This window comes from Miscanthus floridulus, chromosome 19, assembly GCF_019320115.1.
Source record: "Miscanthus floridulus cultivar M001 chromosome 19, ASM1932011v1, whole genome shotgun sequence".
NCBI classification, from domain to species: Eukaryota; Viridiplantae; Streptophyta; class Magnoliopsida; order Poales; family Poaceae; genus Miscanthus; species Miscanthus floridulus.
Window position 1 is genome coordinate 15,756,486 of NC_089598.1, and position 22,206 is coordinate 15,778,691.

At 45.6% G+C, this 22,206-nt stretch overlaps 1 long non-coding RNA gene across 7 annotated transcripts; it reads left to right on the forward strand.

The window, feature by feature from the left end:
• Positions 1–15,910: 15,910 nt before the first annotated feature.
• On the forward strand, positions 15,911–20,249 carry LOC136527739 (uncharacterized). Of its 7 annotated transcripts, none has more exons than XR_010776914.1 (7): positions 15,911–16,389; positions 16,683–17,011; positions 17,222–17,357; positions 17,905–17,998; positions 18,698–18,801; positions 19,605–19,652; positions 19,919–20,249. It is a non-coding gene; the product is annotated as an uncharacterized lncRNA (long non-coding RNA). The 7 variants fall into 7 exon arrangements; XR_010776917.1 differs by having other exon boundaries at positions 17,264–17,357; XR_010776916.1 differs by having other exon boundaries at positions 16,683–16,742; positions 16,845–17,357.
• The last annotated feature ends 1,957 nt before the right edge of the window (positions 20,250–22,206 follow it).

Here is a 22,206-nt window from a genome sequence, read left to right on the forward strand (position 1 = left end):
CCTCTTCATATGGGCTTTACTTTGCCTCAAAGTTCGTCAGTGCTCACCCCAGTTTCTAGGAGCATTGGTGCTTCATTCAGTGAGTTGACAGGGCAGCCCACTCTGCCAAAGCTACATGTCCTAGGTCCTTCCATAGTTGCACCTATTACTAGGACTACAGAGAAGCTCCCTTCTTTAGTTGCATCATCAGAGCCACCTGCTATAGTCATACCTATAGAGTCTAAGGCCACACCTATCCCTAATTCAACCCAGACCACTTCAGCATCGCTTCCAGCTACAGAGGGTCAGACTGCTCAGAGCTTAGGATCAGATGATGATGGCACATAGTTCTAGCTCGCTCCTCGCACCTTAGCACCCAACTCGTCCGCTACAGCCCCACTGGCCGACCCTTAGGTTTTGGTGTTTGACGCTAAAGGGGGAGAGGGATTGAGTATGTTAGTCTTAGGGGGACCGATACATTTAGGGGGAGTCTATCTATTAGCTTATAGCTTATCTATTACATTTGGAGTTTTATGTGATACATTATGCATTCATGTAAACTATCATGCATTGATCTACTTAAGTGTGATCATAATCATCATATTAATGTGATCGTGATATTTATGTGATATGTGACATGTGTGCTCTCTACATTGAATTATTTATATGTCATATCACTTGTGTTATGCTCATTTGCTTTGCTTCCACGTTTTACTCTGATGCAAATGAGCTTTATTACTTGTACTCTTGCTTATTTCATATCTTTTGAGTACATCATGTTGGTTTGGGTCATATAAGCTTGCCTAACACTTTTGTTCTTATTGTCAAAAGCTTATATGAACCAAGCATGTTAAAAACCTCATCTCTTTCACTTACTCGAGGTGGTATTGTCATCAATCACCAAAAAGGGGGAGATTGAAAGCATCTAGGCCCCTAGTTGGGTTTCGGTGATTAATGACAATACGTGATTACTATGACTAACGTGTGTTTTGTAGAGGCAATTAAGTTAGGTCACGGTAATGGAGATCGATTGGGCTATCATGGTGGTCATGCCCCTACGATGGAAATCGTTTTGGTTTTCAAAGGATGGACGATAAGGTTAAGGATGGACTAGTTCTAAGTGTCATTTGGTGTTGAGAAGACACTTAGAGTAGTTTAGGACTTTGTTTTTCCTTTGGCCATACTATTAAGGGGGGTATGGATGGGTAGCTTGACCTAGGTGAGTCTAGTGGGTTAGGTGTGGTGCACACTTGCTAAATCTAGCACTAGGTAGCTCCTAAAAAGCCCTTAGATCTATTGGAGCAAACTTTATTCATGTATGATCGAGAGTGGAAGTGAATGGAGGGTCAAATGCTGACCGGACGCTGGTTCTAGAGTGACCGAACGCTGGCACAGAGTTCGGTTAGTTCATTTGATCAAGGTGAAATCGTCTAGACGTGACCAGATGCTGAGAGGTGAGTGACCGAACGCTGGGTGCCAGCGTCCGGTTGACTCTAGTAAGGTTCTAGAGAGGGAAAATCATGACCGGACGCGTCCGATCATAACTTAAACACTGGAGTTCGGGGAGAACTGACCGGAGCGTTCGGTCACCCCACAGAGGCACATAATGGTTTGTTTTCAACCAAGGTTATAAATACTTCATCCATTCGTGTGAGGGGGTACTTTTGCTCATTCCAACAGCTGAGAAATACCTTTGAGAGTGCTAAGAAGAGCAAGGTACTAGTGAGGTGATTGAGATTTGAGAATCCTAAAGAGAGCCCTCATTAGTGAAAGCAAGACTAGCAAAGTGTGCATCCACCCTTCTCATTAGGCTTGTCGTGGTCAAGTGAGAGTTCATGCTTGTTACTCTTGGTGATCACCATCACCTAGATAGCTTGGTGGTGATTTGGAGCTTGGTGATCGTCTGGCGGAGCTTGTGGATGACCCAACTCAAGTTATGAGCGGTTGTGGGTGATTCACCATGACGGAGTGTCAAAGAATCAACCCATAGAGAGCACTTGATCCTTGCGTGGATCAAGGGGGAGCTACACCCTTGTGCGGGTGCTCCAATGAGGACTAGTGGGGAGTGGCGACTCTCCGATACCTCAGCAAAACATCGCCGCGTTCCTCCTCTCTTTACTTTGAGCATTTACTTTGAGCAATTCAATTCTTGTTATTTACATTCATAGAATTGCCATGCTAGAGTAGGATTGGAACATAGGTTGCTAAACTTTTATGTGGTAGATCAATAGAAACACTTTTTAGGCACAAGGGGTTAATTGGGCTAACCGTAGGACTTAATTATTGCAAAGAAATTTAGAATTAGCCCAATTCACCCCCCCTTGGGCATCTTGATCCTTTCAAAGAAGATGACCAAGAAGAGTATCGCGAAGAAGCAGATCCTGTCTCCTAAGGATGAGGAAGAAGAGGGTTACACACAGAGGAAAAGCCCAGACATATCAATGTGGTACCTGCCCATGATCGATCGCCTGCTTACTATATTTGCAAACCTCGAGGATGCCAAGCTGATGTCCTGGCATGCATCAGATGAGTGGACAAAGGACGAAGGACGATGGCAAGCTGTGGCACCCTTTCGATGGCAAGCAGTGGAAGCATTATAATGCTAAGTTCCAGAAGTTTGGAGATGAGGCGAGGAATGTCAGGTTTGTGCTGAGTATCGATGGGATGAATCTGTCTGGTGACCTCAGCAGCTCGCACAACACTTGGCTAGTCATCCTCACCATCTACAACCTACCTCCCTGGCTATGTTAGAAGCATAGGTATCTTTTACTAACCATGATTATTTCTAGACCTAGGTAGCTAGGCAATGATATAGATGTGTTCCTTGAGCTGCTCATGGAGGACATGAAGATACTATGGGAAGATGGGGTCAAGATGATGGATGTGTCCCTAAAGGAGTTCACTCTAAAAGCCATCATCTTTGTCACCATCACCGATTACCCTATTCTTTTTTCACTGTCGGGGCAGATCAAAGGTAAGTCAGGTTGCGTAGTTTGCATTGATGGTACCTGCTACACTTACCTTAGTGCATCCAAGAAGATGGTGTACATGAGGCATAGGTGATTCCTCATCAAAAAGCACAGGTACTGAGCAGCTACGATGAATAAGTACTTCAACAACCAGGATGAGCATGAAACTGATGAGCCAAAAAGGATGAGGTATGGGCAAAAGGTGTTTGACATGGTGAAGGGCATAGAAATTGAGTTTGGGAAGAAGAAGAAAGAGGAAGATGGGACCACGACAAGGAAGAGGAAGAGAGATAAGATGGAGGAACCACCTATCGCCCCCATTCCTTTCAAGAAGCAGCCGTGTTTCTTCAAGTACCTGTCGTACTGGAAGGAGCTAGATACGCCCCATGCCATCGACTGCATGCACCTCAAGAAGAATGTCTTTGAAAGCACCATTGGCATACTGGTAGACATCAAGACTAAGACGAAGGATGGTCTGAAGTCACGGATGGATCTTCTCAACCAGGACATTAGGTCCAAAATTCACCCGACACCGGCGATGTAGAGCGGTAAAGTCGACCTTTCGGGCGTGACTACAACCTGATGAGAGATGAGAAGAGGGTCATGTGCTAGTGGCTTAGGGGTGTCATGGTGCTGACCGATTTCTCTTCCAACATCAAGAGCCTGGTCTTGATGAAGGACCTCACACTAACCAGCTTCAACGCACATGACTACCACATCATGCTCACAATGTTCCTTCCAATTGTTATCAGGGCTATCGGTCCAGAGTACGTGAAGATGGTCATCACACGCATGTCCTACTTCTTCAACTGCATCATACAGAAGGTCATCGATGAAGCTAAGCTGTCTGGCCTAAAACAGTTCATCGTGGAGACCCTTTGCCAGCTCGAGATGTGCTTCCTACTGTCTTTCTTTGATATTATGCCACACCTAATGATGCAGATTGTCGGTGTTTTGAACCACCGACTAGTAAATTTGTGTTTGCACATCTGGCCCGGATGGTGTGCTTGGAGGACACAAGGGTTTATACTGGTTCGGGCAAAATGTCCCTACGTCTAGTTTGAGGTTGCTCATGTTATCGACACTTGCTTGTAGTAGGGGTTACAAACAGGTGAGAGAGGGATAAGGTCCCAAGTCTCCGATGGAAGGATCAAAAGGAGTTAAGTCTACTTGAACTCAGCTCCTTTCAGCATTGAGCCGTTGCCTTTCATGGGGCATCCTACTTCCCCTTTTATAGTTGAAGGGAAAGATGCAGGTTACACAAGAGAAAGAGAGAGAGAGGACCAAGGAGGAAGAAGGCCTTCGGGGTCGCGGTGCCCTTCATCTCCTTTATGCGGGTCCCGCCGGTCCTATAGATGATGACGGGGATGGCTCCATGTTGTGACCCTATTCATCACTGGCGCTATATGTGGGCATCATCAGCCGATCGTGGTGCTCCATTCCGTTCTGGCGGGCGACATGGTTAGTAGATACCCCCCCTCGGAAGTCATACAGTGATTAGGTAGCATAGCGCTAGCATGCCCAACACTATTGGTGACATGAGTCCTCAGGTATTGCCTATCATGGCTGTGCATCACGTCAAGACGCACCTACTCCCCTTCTGGTGTAAGAAGTTTGACCCTGGGTTCGTACTCTTAGACCCATAGTGGTTGGAGGCGTTATGGACCCCCGTCGGGCGAAGTGGAATCCCCCTTCGAGGGGTCGAGCAAGGCGAAGTCCGCACCCGAGGGGTCAGACAAGATGATGCCTGTAGCCTTGGAGTTAGATGTGATGGAGCCTATGCCCTCAGGGTCAGGGGACATGGAGCCCACACCCTCAGGGTCGGGTGGGATGGGCCCATACCTTCAGGGTTGAGCGAGACCAAAATATGCTCTTGACCATCCGGGTGAGTTAGCGTTCATGGCCATCAACTTCCTTCTTCTAGGTATCTCTAATACTGATACCCGACAGTAGCCCCCAAGCCTGTGGAGGAGTAGGATACTCCTTCGAAGGCTTTTTCAGACAGAAGGGTTCTGAGGGTCTTGATCTCCCTTTGTGGGCCGCGGGATGTCTTGGTAGGGTCATGATTCCTTTCCATCGTGTTGGGACTCTTTGGGAGCATGCAGCTATGGGATTTGGGGGTTAAAAAAGATCTCTCTTGATTCTGATCCCTCCCTAGGATTTGATCGATCCACCATTGTCATGCGACCACGTATTGCGTCTGGCCCATCCACCTAAATCACCACATGGCAAGGGTATGACATCAATGGATATAGGTTCCACACAAAGGAGAAGGACAAGAAGAGCACGGCACAAAACAATGGTGTTCGATATGAGGGCATCAATGAGTCAACGGGGTAGACCAAGACATACTTTGGGCAGATTGAAGAGATATGAGAACTTGACTACGACGGTGACCTATAGTTAGTTGTCTTTTGGAGCCAGTGGGTCAAACCAAAGGGGGTTGTCGTGGACAACTTTGGGCTAACCACCGTGGAGCTCCAAAGCGTCAGCTACAAAGATGATTAGTGGGTACTAGCAAGCCGCTCCGTGCAAGTAGCCTACTGGCCAATGCCCAAAGATAGCAAAAAACACATGGTTGTGTCTAGAAAATAGAGGATTGTGGGAGCTGATGAAGTCCAGAGCCCCGAAGAATACAACTACACTGAGCTCTCGCTCTTTACTAATCATCCATAGAAGATCAAGTTGGTCGAGACCCGCGTTAACAAGGCCAAGATGATGCCCTAGTTCTGCCCCAACGGTGAGAAGAAGACCATCATGGGAACACTTGCAGCAAAATGATATGTGTGCAACACAAATATGTAATAATGTAGTCACTTATTGATTAACAAGAACTTTTATGTAACTGATTATTGTTGTAATGGAATCCACGTATAGATTATGATCTCCCACGGTCATATATGTAACTTTTATATGACCGTGGGAGATCGTAATCTGTACGTGTTAAGTGTTTGATTTTTAAAAATAATTTGATATTTGTTGAAAGGAATGAAATAAGTATTTTATTAACAAGTCCTACTCTACTACTACTACTACACTACTACTTCTCCTGCTACTACAACAACTCTACTACTCCTACAACACTACTACTACTCCTAGTACTCTTACAACACTACTACTACTACTCCTACAACTCTACTACTACACACCTACAACACTACTACTACTCCTACAACTCTACTACTACACTCCTACACTTCTACACTACTCCCACCACTCTATTATTCCTACACTACTCCTCCTATGAATTTTAAAAAGCATTACAAATTAAATATTAATTTTAAAACATTGTAAAACCAAAATAACCGAGGAATTTAATGAAATGTTAAAAATGCAAAATCTTAACCGAGGCAGGCACCCTAAGCCGCCTGCCTCAGTTAATCTTAATGGTGGCGGTCATCCTAAGTCGCTCGCCTCGGTTAATGATTAACTGTGGCGGGCACCCTAAAGCAACAGCCTCGGTAAATATTAACCATGGCAGGCACCTTAAGCGGTCCGCCTCGGTTAATAGTTGTCTATATATACCACCTCCTCTCCCCCGTATTTTTCTAAGTCCTTCGTTGATTTCAAATCATCCCCGAAGGGCTGCCCAAATTTTCCACCGCCGCCGCCATCGTAGTCGCCGAGCTGCACCGCCCCCGCCCCCGACCTTGCGCGCTCTGGCACCTACCCCCGCCATCGAGAGACCAGAGCTCTACCACAGCCCCTGCCCCGAGAGCTCCACCGCGCCATCCGTCGGGGTGCCGTGAACCCTAATCTGTCGCGCCGTCTACATCTCCGGTCGGCCGCCGGCATGGGTGCCCGCACTGTGCACCCCCGCGTTGAGGAGATCCGCCGCGTGCTCCCTGTCGTCGTCCCACGCACCGAGGAGATCTACCCTACACTGAGGAGATCAACCCGAGTCTCCACCAAACCCTAGCATCGCCGCCGTCCACTACTGGCGTGTGCTCCCTCCTCCTCACTGAGCATCTCCATCGGCTCCGTCTTCCCCGGCTTCTCCCTCGACTCCATCTTCCCCGGCTCCATCATGCCTGGTACACTGCCTGTGTTCATCTTGTTACCATGATGGTACACTACCTATGCCTGGTACACTGCTCCATCTTCCCCTATGATATTCTTGTTATTGCCTGTGATGCCAAAGTTCAATTGAGCAATGCCACTGCCTAAGATGCACCAAAGATGAATTGAGCAATGCCTTCGATAGTAAACTATTACTAATTATGTTTTCGCCCAATTTGATGAATTGCTGCCTGTGATGCAAATTTTTTTCTTATAAATATGCCAACGCCACTGCCTATGATGCCTAATCTCTAATCTGAGCCGTGCCATGCTGCCATTATTGGAATTTTTTATTTGTACCTTGCTACTATTTATCACTGGATTTGTGCCCATGTTCACTGAAAATATGTGTCTAAGTTAACTGCACATGTGCCTAAGTTCACTGGTTCACTGGATATGTGCTTAAGTTTTTTTGCATCCTATGATGCCCATGATTTTTGCATCCTATGATGCTACCTAAGTTCATTGCCTTCTACTCTTATTGTTGCTCCTACAATCTACTACTGTACTACTGCTCTATAGTCACTGAAAGTTGGTGGCACATGCCCTTATCTCCAATTTCAGCAACATTCTTTGCTATCCACTCTGTGCTTCTACTACACTATATTGCTCTGCTCTGCTCTGCTCTATCTACTACTTGCTGCTATTACTACTACTCTTCTACTCATACTACTACTTCTCTTCTACTCCTACTACTTACTTGCTACCACTTGTAGAATTATCACACTTCTCCTACTCCTATTTGGCAGCCCTTCGGGGTTGATTTGAAATGGCCAAAGGACTTAGCCCTTTGGTTAACTATTTTTACCTGCCTTGGTTAAGATACCTTTATACTATGCTTTGATTGAATTTGAGCTTCTCTGTGGCATATGCAATGATGAACTGTTTAAACTTTGAAAAATGTGCTGAGGCAGTGGTATTTGCAATGATGTGAACCCTTTTATGCTGAGGTAGTGGCTATGATGATCAAATACCCCCTACTAGTAATAAGCTCCTAAACTAGGATGGATTGTATATAAGCAACCAGTTTAGAAGTGATGTGATGACAATGGGGCGAGTCTGAGCCAACTATGTACATGATTTTGCTACAAATTATTAAATTTTGTACTTTTGTTGTATAATTTTGTACTTTCCTTGTACAATTTTGTACTTTTATTCACTTTTTTTATCCCTAAACCCAATGTATATGAAAAAAGGATGTAATCTTGTTTTCAAATGAATATATATAATTAATGATTCCTTTATATATGTTTTGAGTTGAGTATAGCATTGTCTTTATATAATTATGAAATGTTCCTATAACTCTCTCTTCGTCATAGCTATCAATGTCGACCAAGGAGGCTCTTGAAAATTGGCGCAAGGCTACTCCTGATACGAGCGATGATGAAGGCTCGTCATCAGATGGGAGCACCTCGTATGAGAGCGAGGAACTAACACCGAGGCCGATGAAGAGACCACATGGTGAGGAAGAAGATGATCTGGACTTTGATCCAAACGGCGAGGCACGAGGTTCTCACGCAGAGCCACGATAGCCTCCGGAAGATGATACCCAAGCAACAACGCATGAGGTATGTAGACGAAACAGTGCATGTTAATTGACACAACCTTCGTGGGCCTCGCGCAAGTATATAACTAATGCGAGTTCTTGTCCTCGATAAATACCGATGGTGCCTCTTCGTTTGGAGTACCCCAACGGTGAAGAAGGGGAGGAGGAGGAAGCACCCGGTCCCTCCTCGGGCACTTCTTTAACCGCAACAACGGGTAGCAAGAAGAAGTCAGACTTAAAGAGGGCCCAACACGGGAGGCATCAGATTAGCAAGAAGAAAGTGCGTGCGATACACAAGATAAAGCTAAAAGGAGAGCCCTTGGAGCCAACTACCATCATTGGCACCTTTAGCAACCAATGTTCCTGTATAGTCAGGGAGAAGGTGCCTATAACATACGATGATTGGAGGAAAGTCCCCAAGGACATCAAGGCAAATGTGTGGGGGAGAGGTGAAGAGGTGGTTCACGTATCTAGCGGAGGGCTATGATGAAGACAAGTGCATGGGGCATGCGTTGTTTATTGCAGGCAAATCGCTTCACAACTTTAGGTCCATGCTCAATAGGGAGTACGTGCAGAAAGGGAGGACACCATTTGAAGACTACAACTTCATCAAGTGTGATGTCTGGGAAGAGTTTGTCATGAAACAATCGACCAAAGAAGCAAAAGCCAAGGGCGAGAAGTTCTTTGAGCTCTCAAAGAGGAACGAGCTCCACCACCACCTAGGCATGATAGGGCACGCCACAAAGATAGAGAAGTGGCGGCAGGAAGAAAGGGAGGCAGCTGAAGCCGGGCAGATGAATCCATTATAGGGTGTCGCTGAGAGGTCACGTAACTACCTCTATGTCCACAAGACTAAAAAGCTAAAGGAGGGCAGGACCAAGTACAACGAGCCGAAGGTCGAGGAGGTGGAGAAGAGGATCTTAGAGGTCTCTGTGGCTAAGAAGAGCGGATCCTTCAAATCTCGCCGAGAGCGGGACGTACTAACTGAGGCGCTGGGAAACCCCGAGCACCGCGTCCGCGTCCGTGGGGTTTCCTCGAGGCAGAGCTAGAAGGACGTGGAGGCCTAGCAATTCGACGCCAACTCTTACCGCACGAGGTAGAGGTACAAGGAAGGGCTCCTCCAGAAAGGCCATGATGAGGCAGTCAAGGACATGATCATGGGGAAGATACAAGACACTTTCATGAGCATCAACCCCAAGATGGTGGAGCTGAGGACACAAATGTTTCACTAGGCTGGCGTGCTGCTGCCATAGGGTCAAGCTGCCATACAAGGGCAGATGGTGCTGTGGACTGGACAACTCCCTATGTACCTAGTGGACGGCATCATTAAACCAATGAGCTGCACGCTCTAGGTGCCCTTCGGTAGGGCACAGAGGAAGAAGGACGTGGCCATGGGAGTGGCACTGCCGCCTGAAAGCAGCGCCATGTACGACGGCAAGCCGATCCCGCCCGACTATGCCTAGGTCGACGTGACGTGGACCAACAAAGAATTTAACGAGGATGAAATCGACATTCCCACTGAAGAGGAGTACAGGTTCATCGGCGCTAATATCGGCATGTGCGTGCTATGGAACAAGAGAGAAATTGTCTTGGACATGCCGACGCCGGCGTCATAGCCCTCACACCTATCATTGTCTCCCTTGGGTGACCTGGGTGATGACGATGATGACAGCGGCGACGGCGATGACAACGGCGGCGATGACAACGACAATGCTGGTGGCCCAGGTAGCAGTCCTCCATGCAATCCGCCTCCCAGCAACAGCAATCTATAGGGAAGCACAGGGGTAGCATCGGGCGATGTGACACCACCGCCTACAATTGGTTCAAAGCAGGGCTCAAACCAATGTCCTCCCCCTCAAGGAAGCCTACAGATGAAGAGGAGGCCATACCCCCGAACCACACCAAGTCAAGTTGGGTGGCCTATCAAATAGCCGACGAGCACCCATACTCAACTACATTTGAAAGGTATGCTACTAGCAAGCATAGTCAATCTATAATTTATTTCGAGATGCTATCTGTTTTTTTCCACGCGCTAACATCTCAAGCCCCGATGTTGTAGGCCAAAAACATCACCGTCATTGTGGCCCCGGTCCGATGATTGCCCCAAAAACTACGTGCATGGGAAGTTCATGTTGACCATGGGCGACCTCCTTGAAGAGAAGTGGGAGGTAAGGAGGTTCCATTTGTGGTACATGGAAGCAGCGAAAGTGGGCCTAGAAAACTTTGTCATCAATATTCCAGCGGAGTACTTCCACACGCCCACGGATGGTGAAGTCATCATAGATTTGCACGACATGCATAGACTACTGGACGAAAGGACCTCGACGCCGCCCAAGTCACCTTATTTGCCCTGTAAGTTACTTATGACTTTGACACCACTGCATCGTTGTAGGTACTTTAGGAACAAACTAATAATGCCAAGATGACTTTTCCTTGCAGGATGCAGGCCTATGTAAGCAAAGAATTGGGCAAGGATATTATCTATCTCTCTCCAATGCTTATTACAGAGAGAACCATCGTGGGTTACGATATACCAGACACTCGTGAAAAGCTGGTGAACTTGAACCCGGAGGAGAGAAAAAAATACAGGGAAGATCTGGTAATCGAATATAAGTATCGGGCGGGAATGTACATCTATGAGGCCATGAAGAAGGTCCGAGGAAATGGGTGTGTCATAGCCGCCCACCAGTTCGGGTAAGTCCAAAAGATACTTGGAACATATATATATATAGGTACTGGGATCATGACATCTCATATTTGAACATTTCTAATCTGTATTGTGTGAATGGTGCAGCCAGGGCATCATCGGCCACTAGATTGCATTTATAATATATCCTCAGGACAGAAGGGCCTGCATATTTGACTCTTTGTGCGATACAAACAAAGCAGGGTACAAGCAATTTGAAAGCTGTTTGAGATAGTAAGTGACGGAACTTATTCATTTACAGTTAACATACTTGTTGATAATGTCGTTGACACTAGTGGTTTTTCGTATAGCGCTCATAAGAAGTACGTGAAAGATCCCGACTGCTATGATCGGAGATCTGAGAAGAAGAAGATCAAGAATGGCATGAAACTAAAACTCAGACGTGAGTTCCCGATAAGTACTAATACTACTACTACTACTCTACTACTACTGCTCTTCTCCTAATACTACACCTACTACTCTACTCTACTCTAGTACTCCTACTACTACTCCTTCTACTAGTACTGCTATTCCACTACTAGTTCTACTACTCCTACTGATTGTTTATTATATATGCTCTAATGATTGCGTATTATACATCGTGCAGTGCGCTAAACAACCCTATGGCTCAGTTCTATGTGGATTCTACGTTTGCGAGTACCTGAGGACGTGCAACAGATTAAGCAACAGTTGGCGGCAGCTCAAGAAAGCACAAGAATGGTGGCGAAGGGAGAAGGTCGACCAAGATTTCAGACAAACAGTAGCAAACATATGTAAGTTTGTCACAGAGAGTGCACATGAAGGGAATACGTTCTTCAACCAGGAAAGCGAGTTAGCACGGGATCCGAAGTTCGATGGGATCAGAAACTGGAGCACCAAGTTACGAATCTCGGATTACATTCTGCCGGACCTTTTTTCTGGTAAAAATGATATGTATGAATGACCTTAGTTGCTGATGTACGAATGATTTGTGTTTGTGAAACAATGATGAAGACATCACTAATGTAATAACTTAATGTCGGTTCGTCGAATGAGAATGAATGTAATATATGTTTGTCATCTATTTTCTGCTTTATCTGTGTTTTCATTAGTGAAATTTTAAATTTAAATTCTAATTTGAAAAAGTATTTTTTTTAATCTAGAAATCATTAACCGAGACGGCCAAGTAATAAAAACCGCCTCAGTTAAAATCTTAACCGAGACGGGCGTCTTTATTCAACCGCCTTGGTTAAAATCTTAAGCGGGACGGGCGCGTTACGACAACCGCCTCGGTTAATATGTATTAACCGAGGCGGTTACCTTATGATTCCCGCCACTGTTAATCTATTAACCGAGACAGTTGGTCAACCGCCTCGGTTAAGACCACGATTAACCGTGACCTTCGTGCCGAGGCGGTTGGCATGCCCGCCTTGGTTAAGCTAAAATGCCCGCTTCGGTTAAAATTCGTGTAGTAGTGATAATTCATTTAAACATAGGTTTAAAACGAATATTTACATGAGGTAAATATAGTATGCCGCAGTTATGTTAAAACCTGATGGTTAAAACATAATTCTGGAATATAATTAATAATTTATTTGGACTACATATAATTTGGGGCGAATAAGGGGATCCTGTGCAAAATGTACAACCTTATCCATGCAAAATCCAGTCCCACGGACGGTTTCGTCTCTCGGGAGAGAAACGCCGCTCGGCCTTACGGCCGTGGGGACGCCGCCGCCCTTCAGCCGGCCGCCGCTGCCGCGGGTCGGGCCCTCAGCCGCCGGCTTGGCTGCGTGCGGGGGAGCCGCTCGAGGGTCACGAGCACCGGACCGAGGCCGCCGCGCGGGTGCGCCAGCCGCTGGCGTTGGCCGCCTGGCCGCAGCGAGTATGGAGGCAGCCGGCCGCGGGTGCCGGGCGCCGACTGTGGAGGGCCGCTGCCGCGGGCTCGGAGCTACGCTAGAGGCCACCAGTCGCAGGCGCAGAGGCCGTCGCTGGGGAGATCGAGCGCGGGGCCAAGGCCGCCGGGGCCGTGAGCGTGGAGGCCATCGCCGGCTGTGGCGCTGTGCGGAGCCACCGGGCGCTAGGCCACGAGCCGCCGGGCATGAGTCGCGAGCGCAACAGGCGCGGGGCTGACTGGCCGCGCGGGGCCACGGCACGCGGATGACGCCGTCGTAGGCGCGAGACCGTGCGGAGTCGCCGACCCCGGGCTCGTAGCCGCGCAGCAGCACCCGTCGGGAAGCCGGCCGCCGCCGGGCAGTCCTGGCCACGGGCTCCAGTTGCCGGAGGCAGCGAGCCGCGGGTGCAGGACCGCACGGGGTCACCGGTCACAGCGCGAGGCTGCTCGGGCAGTCGACCGCGGGCACAGGAGTCGCAGGCGTGGGGCCTCTGGCCGTGGGGTCGTCGGACCAAGGCGGTCGGAAGTCGCGGGCACGGAGCCGCGTGGGGCCACCAGCCGCCGGTGCGCGAGCGCAGCAGGCGCGGGGCCGGCCGCGTGCTGCTGGCCACAGGGGGCCGGCCGTGAGGACGAGGCCTCGTGTGCCGCGCATATACGCAGATGCCTGCGGCCTGCCGTATGCGACGAGAGGAAGAGGAACGATGTCTGCGAAGGAAGTGCAGACGACGATGGCGAAAGAAGACCATGGCTTCGTCTTTGAACGTACCAGAGGTAAGGCCGTCATGGTTTGCCGCTGTTTTCATCAGATCGATAGCGGCTCCATCTTGGTATTGTTGACGACCATGGATTCGTCCACAGTGATGCTTGCCTCCGTTCTTCTTTGATGATGTCGAAGACAACCGTTCGAGCCTCTGTTCCTAAGTTTCATGTTCTTCTCGACCTTCGCGGAGAAGGCAAGAGTTCTTGGCGAACTCAGTGGCAGAAGAGCGAGCGTGGCTGATAACGTGTTTAGCGCAGAGTATCTTTCACGTAAAGCAAGAGACTCAAGAGAATAATGAGAGTGAAAATTCTTGATCATTCATCGATCTATGGTTGTGTATATATATATACATGTAAAAAGACATTCCGGAAGGGTGTCTTCTAAGAAAGCGGTTGATCACTAATAAAGTGATTCATAACAGAGATGACGGCCCGTCTGGCATCTCGCGGCCTTGCTCGTGTGCGTCTGTGTGTGACTGGGCACGCCGCTAACCGCGCCCGTCATTGCGTTGCTTTTGGCAATGCTCCCGCCAAGTGTTGCCGGTCTACAGTATTAGCTTAGGTGATCACCACCAACGCAAGTCAACAAAGCTGTTTGCTTCATAACAAAAATACTGTACACATGAGCAAGGAAGACACGAGAATTCTAACCTCCCAACGCCGGTACACATCCAGCTTTTTAATCATAGTCAGCATGGTCCCAATATGACGTACAGTACGTGTGCCACGACATATGCATGTTCGCTTTGCTAAAAAATCATGACAATTGATTTGTTGTAAGAGAAAAATATTATTTATTATTGAAATAGTACGGCTCATAAGAACAAGTCAACAGGGCCATCATCTCCCATCCGCCTCTGCAAGCTACTATGATGGTTTTAGGCCCAGCCCAACCCATCACCATGTACAGCAGTTTAGAGATACGTAAGATGGAATGCCATTTGGCAGAAAGATAGCAAGATAAAGGGGCTGCTTGGTTCCTAGCTAGCCGAGATGCGCCACGCCAAATTGTGGCGGGCTATGGCGGAGGCGAGAAAAACTATTATGGTGAAAATAACACTGCGTGCAAGTATTAAAAGTTATAGTAACCTCAGGCTAATAATAGACCAAACAGTGGTCTGCATGGGTGTGGCTGCCTCAACTGTGGTGATGGCAAGGTGTGGCTGGGAAACTAACAGCCCCAAAAGCTCCGCAGTCATAGCTTGAAGAGGAGTCTAACTTCTCGTTAGAAAAAACTATACTCCAGATTCTACAGAAAAGAAGATGGACGTGACTGCTCATAGACTATACTCCGTAAGAGCATTTTCTTGAAAATGACCCTTAAGGTGAGAGAGAATAGTAGTAGGGTCAGGATGGAGTAGGACACCGTGGTCTGCGTTGTAGAAATGGTAGTATTAGTCTCTATAAATCTACGTAGAGCACGTCTTTTGAGATGAGACCAACGTTACCGCTACCCGCGTTGGTTTTGCTCTTGCGAGAACACCGCTCTATGCCAACATTTTTGTTTTTTTAAGCTTTTTTAAGGAAGATATTCACAAATACATCCCTTTCAAAATATAGACCTTGGGCTCGGCGCCGTAAGAACTGGCGCCGAGGTTGCATGTCTCGGCGCCATGGTCATTGGCGCCGAGGTCCAGGGTCATTTTCTCCGTGTCGTTGATGTGGCTGCCTGTGTGGCGTGGATGTGTCATGAGCTTTGGAGCCGTACTGGTCGTCACAGCGGGGCGGTGTTGTCTTGTCTGTCACTACACCACAACACTACAATAGCATCTAACGTTTGTTGCTAAAAGTTAACCATTACGTTGAATGGTGAGTCGCTAAAGATTTTCCTCGGACAGTCAGTTGCTAATATCGAATCCTGCAAAAGATTATCCGTCGCTATAAATATTTTGCTTCTGCGTTCGCTATAAATAGCACTAACTGAGTCGAACCGTCAGTCGCTAATACAACTAACCATTGGCCCGATATATTCAGCCCACTCCCGCAAAGTTTTGGCCCAAAACTAACAGAAACCTAAGTCACCACATAGCCTACGAAAACAAAACAAAAATACAGGCTCCTCTGCTACCCCTCCACACGCTGCCTCCAGTCCGACTCCGCCGCCCGTCGCATGTCCTCACCACCGCCTCCGCTCCTTGCCTCCTTCCCAGTGTCCACTAGAGTTCCTCACCCGCCGGCGCCGCCACAGATCCTCACCCGCCGGCGGCCATGACAGCCACCCACCCGCCGATGTCCACATCTCACCGCCGGCAGCCACGGGCCATGGCAGCTCCCCACACACCGGTGGCCACATATCACCACCAGGCAGCGTCCATAGCTCCTCATCGGCATCCACCACAACTCAACGCCACCGAAACCCGCCGTCGGAAGGATCGACTTCCATAACCCTATCTCCTTCCGGCGCCAAATTAGCTCTGTGCGCCGCCGCCGTAAGGCCTTTCCGCCACCTCTCATTTGCTAAATCCCAAGTTTGTGCAAGATTGAAGGCAGGATCTAGATGGTACTGGAAAAAAACATAGTGAGTAGCTCACGTGTGAATTTAATTTGTTTATTTATTGATTTCACATTTTATTCTCGACAAGTTTCCTTATTTTATACATTATCTTGCTTCCTTTTTTTTAATTTATCTTATCTTGTTTGCACTTGCTGAACACTAGGCTATACAGATGTAGTCAGTATTATAGATTGAGGATTTAAGAGTTGGGTCATGTTCTTCTGTACATATAAGCAAAATTTATAGTCAGTCTTATAGATCGAGTATTATAGTGCTCAGTCAGTAGGCATGCTAACAGTGGACTTTGGAATTTCCAGGCAGTGCTGACAGTGCTTCACGCAGTGGTGATTTGCGGCAATCATGCGAACTACCGAAGGGTGTGGTGCATACTTTGTTCAAGAATATTTTTACTAGTTAGTCATCTTATTACTCGATTGGCAAACAGTTATATTGGATAAAACGTTGGTTGATTGTTTCAGAGAAGGTAGGAATCAATAATAAAAGTAAAAATAAGAATGGTAATATCATATATAAATCACCATCATATATGAAAAGAAGAATGGTAATATCATATATTGGATAATACAAGTTGTGAAGAAAAAGAGATGACACCATCTGACATGCTTCAGGAAAAGAAAATGACATGGTAAGATTACCATCTTATTTTTTCTCTAGTTCTGCTTAACGTTATCGTAGTCTAGATCAAACTGAATTTTATTTAATAATCTTGCCTGCAACTGCAAGTGTGCATTGATGATAATGCAAGCAAACACACTGAATTTAATGTTGTGCTGCTGCATTTTGCATTCAGCAAGTACTCTTCCATAGTTATTTTTAGTATGTGATTTCTGTACAGTTTTATTTGTTTGGAAGAAAAAAAATGACATGGTAAGATCAGGTTACCATGGGACAAGACTAAGCTGCCTTCATTCATTTGGCTGGCTCATCGAGCTGCAAAGTGCTGCAAATTCCATCCTGTCACCTTCACTAAGGTAATTTATGGTTCCACTCGCTTCAAAAATTTTGTACATATTAAATCTAGTTCCAATGGATCTTCAGTACTAAGTTTTCTGTAATTGGTTTATATAGTTCCATCATTTGTGCTAGATCTGGTGGTGGATGAAGAATCATATACCTTCAAAGTTCTATGTGTAACTAGCAGTACTAACATTTGTGTGCTATAGGCAACACAACGATAGGAGATGGGCAGTGTTTTTTAGGCTCATGCTTTAAAGACTGAAAGAAAGCCATCATATAATTTGAGCTTCTAACTCATATCAATGCCTAGCTAGGTTCAGCAGTTTAGATTTTTTTCCTCCACCTTTTTTGAGATGAGCAGTGTTTTTTTCCTCCACCTTTTCTGAGATGGGCAGTGTTCTGAAAGAAAGCCATTATATAATTAGAGCTTCTAGCTGCCATTCAGAAACAATTGTGTTCAGCAGTTGAATTCACCATTTGTTGATGCACAAAGCATTCTGGTATCTTGTATTAAGTGTTCTAATATTTATGATGGATGGTGTTTGTGATTCCTTGATTCAGCCACTGCCTGCTGCTATATGGTCGTCGTGGGACAGGCCACTATGCTGTTGTGCGGTTGATCATGACCATGCTAGTGTCTCTACACTCTACTTAGGTAAGCTGCTGCCTCCCAATGATCAGCAATTATTGTAAGGGATTGGTCTCATCACACTGCTGCCTCCCAATGATCAAAGGGCTCTCTATATGACCATTGACGAAGTCCAAACCGTGGCATGCAGCGTCCACCAAAGGACACTTCTCCTGCTGCTTGTATAAAGCAGAATAGGCTTTTGGCTGGGCTTGGTGTCAGAAATATTGCATTCCTTGGATCTGGTTTATTATTAGCAAACTATATTGCTGCTATTGCTGTAGCTTTTATCATGCCTCAGGTTACCATGCTTGTACTTCTAACCTTCCTTTAAGCTTCTTTACTCATTCCAGACAGAGAGACATAAACATAGCAAGTGTTGTACATAGTATGCATTTTACTGACATTGCTTTCAGTACCCTATTTTCAGATACAACTAATTCAACTGATAGAAACACAAATAAGTGCAATTATACTACAAAAGTTATTATCATCCTTTACAGTTGTTCACAGTTACAATATACATTTCCATCCTATAGCTTATCCATTGTTAATACTTAATATTACGCCTTGTTAATCTTTTTTTCGTTTAAATTTATCATTGATCAATGTCAGTAGAAATCCTAAGCTAGGCACTTTACCATTCAATATTGAACCTTTTGATTAAGTTACAATTCTTGAATTTCCTGGGTATGTAATTGGTTGCTTAATTCATGATATAATCAGGATCCTAGGTGTCCACGTTAGTCTGTCAGCAAGGATGGTGGCGATATCAGGCTATGACCTGCTATTCAAGCACAGCTGCACAGATTCAAGTCAGCCAACACCAGGCAAGTGCTACCCCTTTGCCTCCTTGATCCATTGTTGTTCAAATCAAGTTTGTTGATTTACAAGTTGAATTTACAAGTGCTGGATGCGTGGATTGGACTGAAGACAGCATATTAGCTTGAATTTACATGTCCTTGAATTTACAAGATCAGCTATAGGATTATCAAAAAGCCTGACATCCTTTGTTATGGTCATACCGATGTATTATAGAGCAGCAACAAGATTCCAAAAAACAACTATAGTTCACTGAAACCAGCTCACCCTTAAACTTGGGAACTGGTTAAGTGAATCACTGAAGAAAAGTCATCTATGTCATTAGATCCTGGTGAACTTAAAAAATCAATATTAGCACAGTGTTTTCAGTTCCATTTGAAAAGCAGGAAGCACTGTATTAAAGTTAAACAGAATCATGGTGGAACCTTGGGTTCTTTATATGGCAAAGACAACTTTGTGTTTGTCAAGAAAAAAATGATTTATTAATTTCATCAAGATCTTGGCGAACAAGTGGACAATGTCTGTTCTGTAGTTTCTTGAGACTTCAGTCAGTTCAGACATCAGTTTTGTAGTTTCTTCCTGAATTTTTCTTGTATGTACTGTCCTCGTCCCTTTTCTGTCGTAGCTGAAAAATTATGATCTGAAAATTCAGTTCTGAAAATTAATTTATGGTTGACAGGTACACATACCAAAGTAAGTTTGCCAATTAGCTGAGAAAGTAATTTGTCTTGACAAAGATGTACATTAACCAATTCTGCACATTCTTGTGTATCGCAAGGTAGTAAGTAATAATGTTTTCTCTCTTTTTCAGGTCTTCTTCTGTAGCATCAGAAGAGGCTACTCCATCCATAGCAGCAAGGTAAGCCAGCTCCTCTCTCTTTGTGCTGTTGACTGTAATGCAGCAAGCAAATTAAATAGTGAAGGATGGAACTAGTCCAACTTTTGTTTGCCTGACGGATGAAATCTTAAGATACTTAAGATACAAGTATCAGCTCTACAAACTGAATTAAGATAGCAAGAAAATTAAATTTGTTAATCTACAAACTGTCTCATCTCACTCTCCTTGTAAGTTGTACATTGGAACCTGTAACTTCGTTAGATTACTCATTCTATCACTTTTTTCAGGAACTTCTAGCTGCTGCTAGACAACAGCTTGTCAACAGCAATGTGCAGCCAAACAATCCATTTTGAGCTTTTGCTGAAGATGGCTGCCATGGACAGCATGTGCTATGTTAAGCTATGATTAACATTGTGTTCATCAGCTAGAATTAGCCATGCTATTGATCAACAGCTATATGTTCAAACAAGGACTAGTATGATTTTCAGTGACATTACATATATATGTACATGTTAGATAAATGAATCAGTGTATGGCTACTGCGATCTTTTTTTGTATGTCATTCTAAATTTCTGTACATAATTTTAATATTGCATTGGTCTTGAATGTTTGATCCAATGTCTACGAGTTTTAGATATACAAGGTTTTATTTTTTTTAATCTTGTTAAATTGAGCTCGATGGATTGTTGGGTGCTAAAAGGTCTTTATAGTGTTTAACTGCCGGTCGCTAAAAGTAGATCCATCACACTGTCAGTCGCTAAAGATGATGTCTGTTGCTGTTTACATATAACGACTTCATTAGCAACTGTAGGGTCTGTTGCTATAAGATTTAGCAACTGACCATTCGTCGCCCTTTCAGCAATTCCAAGTCAGTCGTTGTTTAAAGGTTGTGGTGTAGTGTGTGCAGCGTGGCACAGGGATGGCGTTTGACTGGACCGAGGTGATTGTTGTCCCCTCGGTCCTTGCGGGGTGAGTGTGACGCCCTTGTTTCTGTCAGAGCAGGCATGCTTGGCTGGGCTTGACGTTTCCCCGTTCCTTCTAGGGGTCGTGACGGGGGAGAGGTCATGCGCCTTTCGAGTGGTCGACTTGGACTTAGCGTCCGGCCTGGTTCGCTTGGCCTAGCTGGGCCTTGGTCGTTCGGGCCTTCGCTAGCAGAGATATTATGGGCCGCATGGCCTGCTAACTAATCGATGTCTTGAGACACCCCTAGGTTACGACCTCGACAAATAGTTGACTCCTTTTTTCATGTTGTTGTTTTGATCAGGGTAAAACTATAGTTTCTTTTCTAGATATGAAGTTTGATCTTTAATAGAAGTTGTAGTTTGAGTTGAGTACAACAAACTTTGCTTTTGGGCCTAAACCTAAATCAGTCTTTAACATAGCCGAATAGTGACTACAAGTTTGAATACAGTGTTGTTTTGGCCCCTCCAAATCTTTCTAATTCTCTGATCGCCGGCAGTGAATTGACATGTTTATGATATTTTTTCTTCCAAATTTGTATAGCAACTCAATTTGATTGCGTACTACGAGTTTGAATACTCTATGAGGAGATGACAACAAAACAAGTCTCGTCAAGTTTGGACTTAACCACGATCATAAATTCTAGACTGCCATATTTCCACGTGCTTACAGGTCATGATGTGCTTACATGTGAGATGTGTTGTGTCCGCGTGCTTGCGTGCATGGCTTACATGTGAGATGTGTTGTGTCCGCGTGCTTGCATGCATGCACATGCACGTACGGTTTGTTGCATGCACCGATGCATGCACAGTACATACTACTACTCCGGTTGGCAATGCAACGGACGTATGGAGCCGAGCCCTGAATTGCCCGGTCGTGCTGTAGGAGCCGAGCTCTGAACTGTGCTATCCGGATGTGTTGTAGTTTCATTTGGTCACGCAAATTTTTTATCGTAAGTATTTATGTATTTTTTAAGTGATGAAACAACAAGTCACTGTAAAAACTCTAGAGTTAGCCCCATTTCTCAATATCCAAGTCATGGTAAAAAAAAAATCAAATTTGTCAATTTTCATTGCTCGGCGCCAAGATCCACGACGCCGAGCTCATGACACATCCGCGTCACGCAGGTAGCCACATCAACGACAAACAAAAAATGACCCTGGACCTCGGCGCCAGAGCATTTGGCACCGAGACGTGTAAGCTTAGCGTCAATTGTCATGGCGCCGAGATCAAGGTCTATTTTTAAAAAAAAGATACCGCCAGGAGCGTATTTGTGAATTTTTTTTTAAAAAAAAAGACACAAAAAGACAAAAAAAATCGGCCACTCTATGCAACATGCAGCCTATTCGGGAGGCTGTATCGTATAGTAGATTATTTACTGCTGGCTGGTTTGGTGTGAGAGAAAAACACTGTTCCCGACTGGAAATTTACGATCGTTTACGAGCAAGCGAACAGGCCGACGAAGGTTGAAGCCACCAGCTACGCTGGGCTGCTCTAAGCAGTAAGCACTGAAACGGATTGATATCAGAGTGCACAGAGATAAGAGACATAAGTCCCTATCATAGTGGTGGGGTGAACTTCAATTTTTTTTTTTTGTACTAGTGGAGGGGCGCGC